This window comes from Mustela nivalis (genome assembly GCF_964662115.1).
Source record: "Mustela nivalis genome assembly, chromosome: 9".
NCBI classification, from domain to species: Eukaryota; Metazoa; Chordata; class Mammalia; order Carnivora; family Mustelidae; genus Mustela; species Mustela nivalis.
The window spans coordinates 17,033,061-17,040,950 of record NC_139028.1 but is presented as its reverse complement, the minus strand read 5'-3'; the positions used below and the strand labels follow the sequence as shown (position 1 = coordinate 17,040,950).

Here is a 7,890-nt window from a genome sequence, read left to right as displayed (position 1 = left end):
CCCGTCGACAGCACAGATACATATATTGCCTAATATCCACAGCATGGACCACTATAGGGCAACAAAAATAAACTGCAGCTTTACCCAAAGGCATGTATGAATCTCAGATACATGTATAAGATAATGTGAGCGTATAAGAAACCACAATACAAAAGCCCACATGATTTTTTTCATGTGAAGTTAAAAAAACTGGCAAACATAAAGTAATACTTACAGTTGGATGTGGAGACAGGAAAACCCTAAAACAAAACAAAAGAATGATTACTACAAAAGTCAAGAGAGTGGTGGTCTTTCAGAAGTGGGGGTTAGAGGGAGAAGGTACTGGGGTGGGGGCGAATCAGGATGTCTAGGGGGCTGGGCACACTCCATTTCTTGACCCATGCAAAGATGGCTTTGTGATAAATCATCAAGATGCGCGCACCTCTTTTGTACACTTTTCTGAATATGTGGTACACTCCATAATCAAGAAGGTTAAAATACCTAGGAACTACTTTTTAAATTTCCTTTCTCTTTCTGCTTCCCTCCCCCTCCCCACACTCTGTAATTGTAGCAAAATAAATAATATCAAATTTTACTTGTAACAGTTTGTCTTGTGTGTGTGTGTGTGTGTGTGTGTGTGTGTGTGTGTTTTAAGAGAGAGAGCAAATTTGGAGGGGGGCAGAAGGAGAGGGAGGGGGAATCTTAAGCAGGTTCCACACCTAGTGTGGAGCCTGACATGGGACTCAGTCATAGAACCCTGAGATCATGACCTGAGCCAAGATCAAGAGTCAGACACCTAGCCAACTGAGCCACCCAGACATTTCTTACTTTGAACAATTTTTAAGTGTATATTTAATTCAGTGGCATGAAATCCATTCACAATGTTGTACAACCATTACAACTATTCATTTCCAGAACCTTTTCACCGTCCCAACTAATAACTCTGTATCCATTAAGACTTAAATCTCATTACCCCCTTTCCAGACCTAGTAAACTCTAGTCTCCTTTCTGTCTCTATGAATTTGCCGATTGTAGGCACCTTGTATAAGTGGAATCATATGATAGTCGTTTTTTTGTGTCTGAATTATTTCATTCAGCATAATGTCTCCAAGGTTAATCTATGTCCATAGCATGTATCAGACTTTCACTTCTTTTCTGGTTGAATAACACCCCGTTATATGCATATACCACACTTCACCCACCCGGATGGAGACTTGGGCTGTTTCCACCTTTTGGTGATTGTGAATCAAACTGCTCTTGACATGGGAGTGCAAGTATCTGTTTGGTCCCCTGCTTTCAGTTCTTTTGAGGATGTGCTCAAGAGTGGAATGGATGGAACCACTTCTCCTTGGATCCGCTTCTCCTAAGCCAAAGGACTGGGTCTCTCCTCGACACAAAAATTTCTGCATGAATTCCCGCTGAGAGGACTGAATGTTGGTGGGCTGGGCAAGGCAAGGAAGTGAGAGATGCTCCTAGTTTGGTCACTCATGACTGACGCAAGAGGTGATGGAGGCCAGGATCACTGGGTTCTGTGCCAGCTCTGCTCACCACAACCTAGCATGCCCCCTGGTCCCTGAGTTTAGTGACCCCAATAACTCCTTTATAAATAGGAAGAGAATAAACAAGGACAAGTGGGAGATGTCCAAGACTTTAGAGAGGCATCTTGGCACAGATTAAAAACAGCATGACTACAACAAGGCAAGGTATGAAACGAAAAACACTGTGGTCCTCCCTGGCTAGATGGGGCTAAGAACAAGAGGACAGGTCAGGAGAGAAGGAAAGGGGCAGGAAGAAAGGGAGAGCGGAAGCTGAAGGAGAGGAAGAAGGGAATGCAGAGAAGATCGGGAAGGCAGTAGGGAAGAAAGGCTTTTTTCCAGAGGGAAGGGCTGGAGCCAGCCCCCTGGGCAGCAGCCTCCGGAGCTGCCACTGGATTCCAGAGGGAAATAATAGTCCGTCACTCTCAGTGACTGGCACTCCGCTTTATGGGACCTGAAAGCAAAGAGGCAGCAACACTGGCAGAAACAGACGTCTTTAAACCAGTGAGACAGAACAGTCCTCAGCCTGACCCTCCTGAAGCACATGTCTACCTAATATATTATTGACAAGGCTGACTTTTATCAAGACATTCTGGCCTACAGTGTAATAAATGTGTATCACCCACTCTTTATCACCCATTATCTCATTAAAATAATTGTCTTAATTTCATTGTTAAAGTGATTAATAGGGCAAGTGTTCAAGGAAATTAATACTCAAAAGGAAGAATAACTGTAGCCAAAAACTAACTCCTCTGAATTGGGCTGGTGGTAAAGTTGGGGATTTCATAGTTAATGAGCCTTAGAGAGTTAACTATAGGAGGGTCCAGGAGAGTCCGCTGAGAGACGGAGAGGAGAGCGGGAAGATAGCACAGCTGGGAGAGGTAGAGTCGGTGGTGGGGGGGAGAGCACGGCTGGTACCGCTGTGTCCGCTCGCTATGAACCATCAGGAAAGACCATACGTCCTGCCCTCTTGCACCCCCAGTGCTCGGTGTGGTGCCTGCTACTTGCATGGTCCCAGGGACTCAGAGCCCAGCCCAGTCCAGTGCTCAATACGAACCAATGGCAAGGAGATATAGGGGCTCTTGCCGGGAGCTGGTGGGGGGAGGGGCGCTGGTTTCCCAGACTGAGGCTGAGCTACTTTAAATAGTCAGAAACATCACTTCTCGGCCTTTTGGCTAAGATCAACTATAAATAGTCAGAGTCAGCCAGGAAGAGGCTGCTGTCACTCTCCCTCCGCTCTGAACGGGATGAGAGGGTCAGCATCCTATTCCTTCCTTTCTGTGTCCAGCCACACTCATTCGACCCTGCATCCCTGCAGTCTTCGGCACTCCTGACCCACCAACCAGGCAGCTGGATCTCCAGGGCAGAAGTGGGAGCCGGTGCCTAGGGGGCTGGAGGGGGAGAACTGTGTTTCCCTTTGACAATTTCCTTACTTGTTCATTCAATCATTCATTTCGTGTTGATGAAGCTATTGTGATATAGCAGGTTCTACTTTAAAAGCTGGGCATATAAAGATAGAGAGGCTTGGCCCTCTGCTCAAAAAGTTTCCAGTCTGTTGGAGACATAAGCAAACACATAATTAACCAGAGAAGCATTGCTTGTTTAATGCTCCCTACCATATTTTTACATAGTAGCACTGCGGTACTCAGCTGTTAAATACATGTTTTATATTATGAAAGTTCTCACAGGCTCTCAACTAATGAAAACTTCTCAAGACCTTTCTGTGCATCTCGGCTGATCACTGCAAATACCCTCAGCTAATGAGCTGCCATGTGTGCTGTGTACTTGGTTTTGATGTTCTTCCAGCCTGTTATTTTGTGTCCCTGAAAACAACAGTCAAACTTAATGGTGAACCAAAGGTGTCCAGAGATGGCGATGGCCGTGGTACTGCAGTGATGTTATAATGCAAGCTCTCCTGTCATTCAGGGTATGTTCCAGGAAGTGGGGGAGGAAGCACAGAGTAAAAAGAAGGCAATTAGGGAGCATAGAAGGCCTTTGACATTATTAAAGACATCATAAATGTTGCTGCAGTCTGGTGTGGGGGGCGGGGAGCAGTGGCCAACAATCATATGCGAAGAAGTTGAATGAAGCTCTGGTCCAAGACAGAGGACACGAGGAGAATGGAAGAACACTGTGTCCCTGGACACCCTCTCCACAGAGAGAATGCCAGGAGGGACTTTGTAGTGCCACTGCCTCAGGCAGCACCAGGCACTGAGGTTGGGCCCTGGTCACAGTCTGCTGTGCGGGTCTGAGTTAGGCACAGGTCTTTGGAAGCCTGGGAGTTCAATGTCCACTCATTTCTGACACTCTTAGACTTTTGTATAACTAATCACATAGGTTACTAACAAATAAAATCGGCAGAGCAATACCAATAATATGGAGTATTCCATTAAGGTTTGTTTTTATTTAAACATTCTCTTTGAAATACAGGTATAGAGGTAATCAAACATATGAGAATCAAAGTGGAAAAAAAAATCCTATGTTTGATATGTTGAAATTCTATCAATGTCAGTTCAGGAATAAATCTATATTCATTACTGAAAGATTAAAATGGTGCAACAATTTATGCTCATTTTGAAAGGTGTTGATTTCCATGTGCAAAAACATTATTCAGAACTTTCAACAGTAAAAAGGAGATAGAAAGTGTGTTGGCTAGATAACTTCGGGAATAATTTTATATCTTTTCTGAACATAGAAATATTTGTAAAAATTTAAATAATAATACAAGCTGAAGATAGAGATTAAATTATATCATAATTCTTCTCTTTTGCAGAATTGTTTGGTGTATTAGCATTCATAACACTAAACAAAATAACCATTAAAATCTGAATTTACTGTTCCATTTGTAAATACCACTTTAGATCACGAGTCTTTCCTATTTGCAAATTCTTCCCATTTTAGAGGTTGAATTCAGAGTAGTATGTCATTTGCAGGATTTTGTGAAGAGAAAAACCTCAAGAATCATGTGCAACAATATCCATGATAAACCTTCCTCTGTCAAGATCCAACAAAAACAAGCATAGGAAAGAAAAAAAAGTACTGGGAACAACCAAAACACATCCAAAATACCCCAGTCTCCTACTGATCGCTACTGGAAATCAGCATTCATCAGAGTTCCTGTGCCTACACTGGGATCGTACAGCTGATGGTTCTGAACTATGTGACACCCAACTTCTGAAATTTAACCACTAACAATTTTAATTAAACAACTGTAATAATGAGTTGGTATGCTATTTCAGATTTATTTCTGAGTTCTGGAAGGTCACTTTTACAATGGTGATATGCGGCTTTGGCCCCATACTGATTTTCACATTTGGTGTTTGGCCAAAATATGAGTGTGGTGTCCATCTTCCCAGTGTGATCGATGCTCCAACAGACATGATGATAATATGAGGTCATGACTGAGTGTCTGGATGAATTAGGGAAGGCTTCATTGAATGTCCTTTGAATGGTACCATTTTGGTTATTTTGTCCATGTGTTCTTCCCTTTTGTCCTAAACCAATAGGATGAAGTAGATATTTCTTCTTCTTCACAAAGGAGCAGACAAAGGCTCAGAGAGGGGAAGTGACTATTCTCCTTGAGTCGCCTTGAGAGCGACTCCAGAAGAACCTCCCAGCCTCATGAGAAGTGGCCCCAAAATGCCCATGTCCTTCTGCCCCAATTCTCCTGCTGCCTCAGGTGAGATGAGGGCCTGCCCTGGGGCTGCCCTGATTCTTTCGAGGTCCAGTGTCTGTGGTCTTATTCCTAACCAGGGTCCTTATTCCTACCTGTGGCCTTACTTCTTACCTTTGCCTCATTTCTAATATCACTCAAGAGCTATTGTTCCCAAGGGTGCCATTTTCATATGCCAGACAGGCCTGGACAGAGGTGCCTCGGGTACCAGAGTCTCTGGCTTCCTTTGTGGCCCAGCAGGACATCCTGTAAAGCCCTCCTCTAATGGCCTGATTCTCCTCAGATGCTTTTCTTTTTTCTTTGGTTTTCCTTTCTTCTCTTTCCTCTTGTCTGGGGAAGGCCCGCTGCCTGGTATGGCTATTGTGCTTGGAAATGAACCTCCTGGGCTGGTGAATAAATTGCATTTTATTCCTCCCTGTCACTTCTGGTTGGGGGAGCACCAGGAGATGAAAGCGGAGACTTCAAAAGCACTTCTTTTGACCTAGGGCAGCATTTCTCATTTCCAAGCTCGAGGGCTGCTCTAAGCCCACATGTCCGTGGCACTGGCAGGAGCTGAGCCTCAGCCATACCTGGGGGTCTTCTGGGCCTCCTGGGCTGGGCATCTGGATGTCACTGTCTTCAGTAAGTTGGCAGAGGGGGCAGGGCTCACTTCTCAGCACAGCATCGCTGACAGCAGGTGGCTCCTCAAAGGGAGAAGCAGGTCCCTGTGTGAGTGACTGAAGGCTGGATTTGGAATATAATATCAAACCACATGCAGCCACATTCCCCTGTGGGAAGTCTCACTTCTCGTCTCCCCTGCTCTACCCTGCCCTTACCGCCAGGCTCCTGGTTGAGCAATCTCTCTTGTTAAGACTCATAATGTATCTCTTCATTCTCAAATGGGCACAGATTGAGGTGGGAGATGGGAGAAATCAATCACTGATCTAGCATAGACCTTGGTCTCTGAAAGGCAAGCACGTGTCCACCATCCCTGTCAATGCAGTGACAAGTTGATGGAGGGGCTGAGGGAATTGGGGGGACTCCAAGGAGCAAGCTGGCTTTTTAAATGGGCAATGCTCCCACAAAACTGCCAATCCCAATCTGGCAAAGCTACTATAGTCTCTCCCTTCAGGTTGGCTTCCACCCCACTTAGGAACACCCCATGCATGATGAATCCTTGATGATGTCCCTTCTAATTATTTCCAGAATGTAGTAGCATGTTGGGTGCAGAGGTGCACAGTTTAACTGGTGTCAGAGAATTTGGGGATCAAATTCTGGCCCTGCCACGTACAATATGCAATATGGAGGCTCTCTGTCCGTCTCCACATCCGTAAAATGGGAGGAACAGCACCTGCCTCAGATGTTGAGAAGGCTGAGGGCAATCAGTGTAAACACTCACTCCAGTAGTTAGCACTTGTTGATGATCAATAAATGGCTATCTTTATTGCTGGCTGCACACACTTAAAAGGGGTGTCCGCTTATGGAAGGGGCACAGATTTTGTAGACGGAGGGACTAAGCTCAAGTTCCACTTCAGCTTCTTGGTTAATTGTATGATCCTGGGCAATTTTCTTACTATAAGAATAAGCACAAGCTCCAAGAGCTACCATTCACCAAGTGCTTGTTATGTGCCAGGCGCTTAGTGTCCGGTCCCATCCCATTATTTCTTATAGAGGTTAAGTCATCTGTGCAAGGATCTGCTGCTGGAAGCAGAAGTGAGATCTGAAGTCAGGTTCATGAACTTAGTCCATGCTTGTAATCAGTGCACCTTCTCATCAGACTGGCTCCCCTCACTTCTCTGAACCCCGATTTCCTCCTATGCAAAATAGGAGTGATAATGTCTGCCTCCTGGGTTTAGGACGAGGATGGGAGAAGGTAACACATGTAAGACTCCCCCAAAACAGGAATCTTTATACTATGCAATGACTTCAGGAGGCAACATTTAATATGAATTCCAAGCTGCAGCCACAGACTCTGGGTGTGGTGAGAGATTTTTACAGGTCATCTGACTCGAGCTCCCTTCAACCGAGATGATCACAAGTGAGGCGGCTAGTGGCCTGGCACCAACTGGCTGATATCTGAGGGCTTCAAGGACACAGTGTTCCAGATGATGATCAAGATGTCCAGCTAGGACTTGAAGATCATATTAGGAAAATTTATGGAGCTGAACATCATGTCAAGTCCCATGGCTTCCAATTTTCATATTCTGTGCAATTCATTCTGGTTAGGGACAGCACATGTTGCATCAACAGAGTTCTAGGAGTCTTGTGCCATTGGAGACATGCTCCCTGCCTGTCCTTACGACCCAATGACGGTGGAGCTAATGTCTCCTGGGCCATCCCCTCAGCTCCCCTCTACCCAAGAGCTTTCTCTGGGCTGGGACCATGGCTTCTGTTTTGCATATGGGAAAAGAGGCACCTTGGAGAGGAGATCTGAGAGGGTGTCATACTTTCTTATTGATAGAGCAGAAGATTGGGGTCCCTTCCTGTCTCTCCTATCCTCAACCTTCTGCTCCCTCAAAAATAGGCAGGAAAGGTCCTTTCCTCAAAGCTGGCCCTGGCCTCCCCTTTAATATCCCTGGGGAAGTTTGGACATTTGTCCAGCCCCAGTCCCCGGAAGTTAGAGGCCTCTGCAGAAGCTATGTGAGACCCGAGAGCTGTCATACGTCACTTCACGTGATAAATCCGCAGAGATGGAAAGAAAAATACCCTGAATACTGATGGCAG

At 45.3% G+C, this 7,890-nt stretch overlaps 1 long non-coding RNA gene across 1 annotated transcript in view; it reads right to left on the bottom strand.

The window, feature by feature from the left end:
• Window positions 1-214: 214 nt before the first annotated feature.
• Window positions 215-7,890, bottom strand: part of LOC309840490 — a 267,111-nt gene continuing 259,435 nt past the window's right edge. Inside the window, exon 3 of the long non-coding RNA XR_014298626.1 lies at window positions 215-239. This is a non-coding gene — a long non-coding RNA (uncharacterized lncRNA). The remainder of the gene's footprint in view (window positions 240-7,890) is intronic.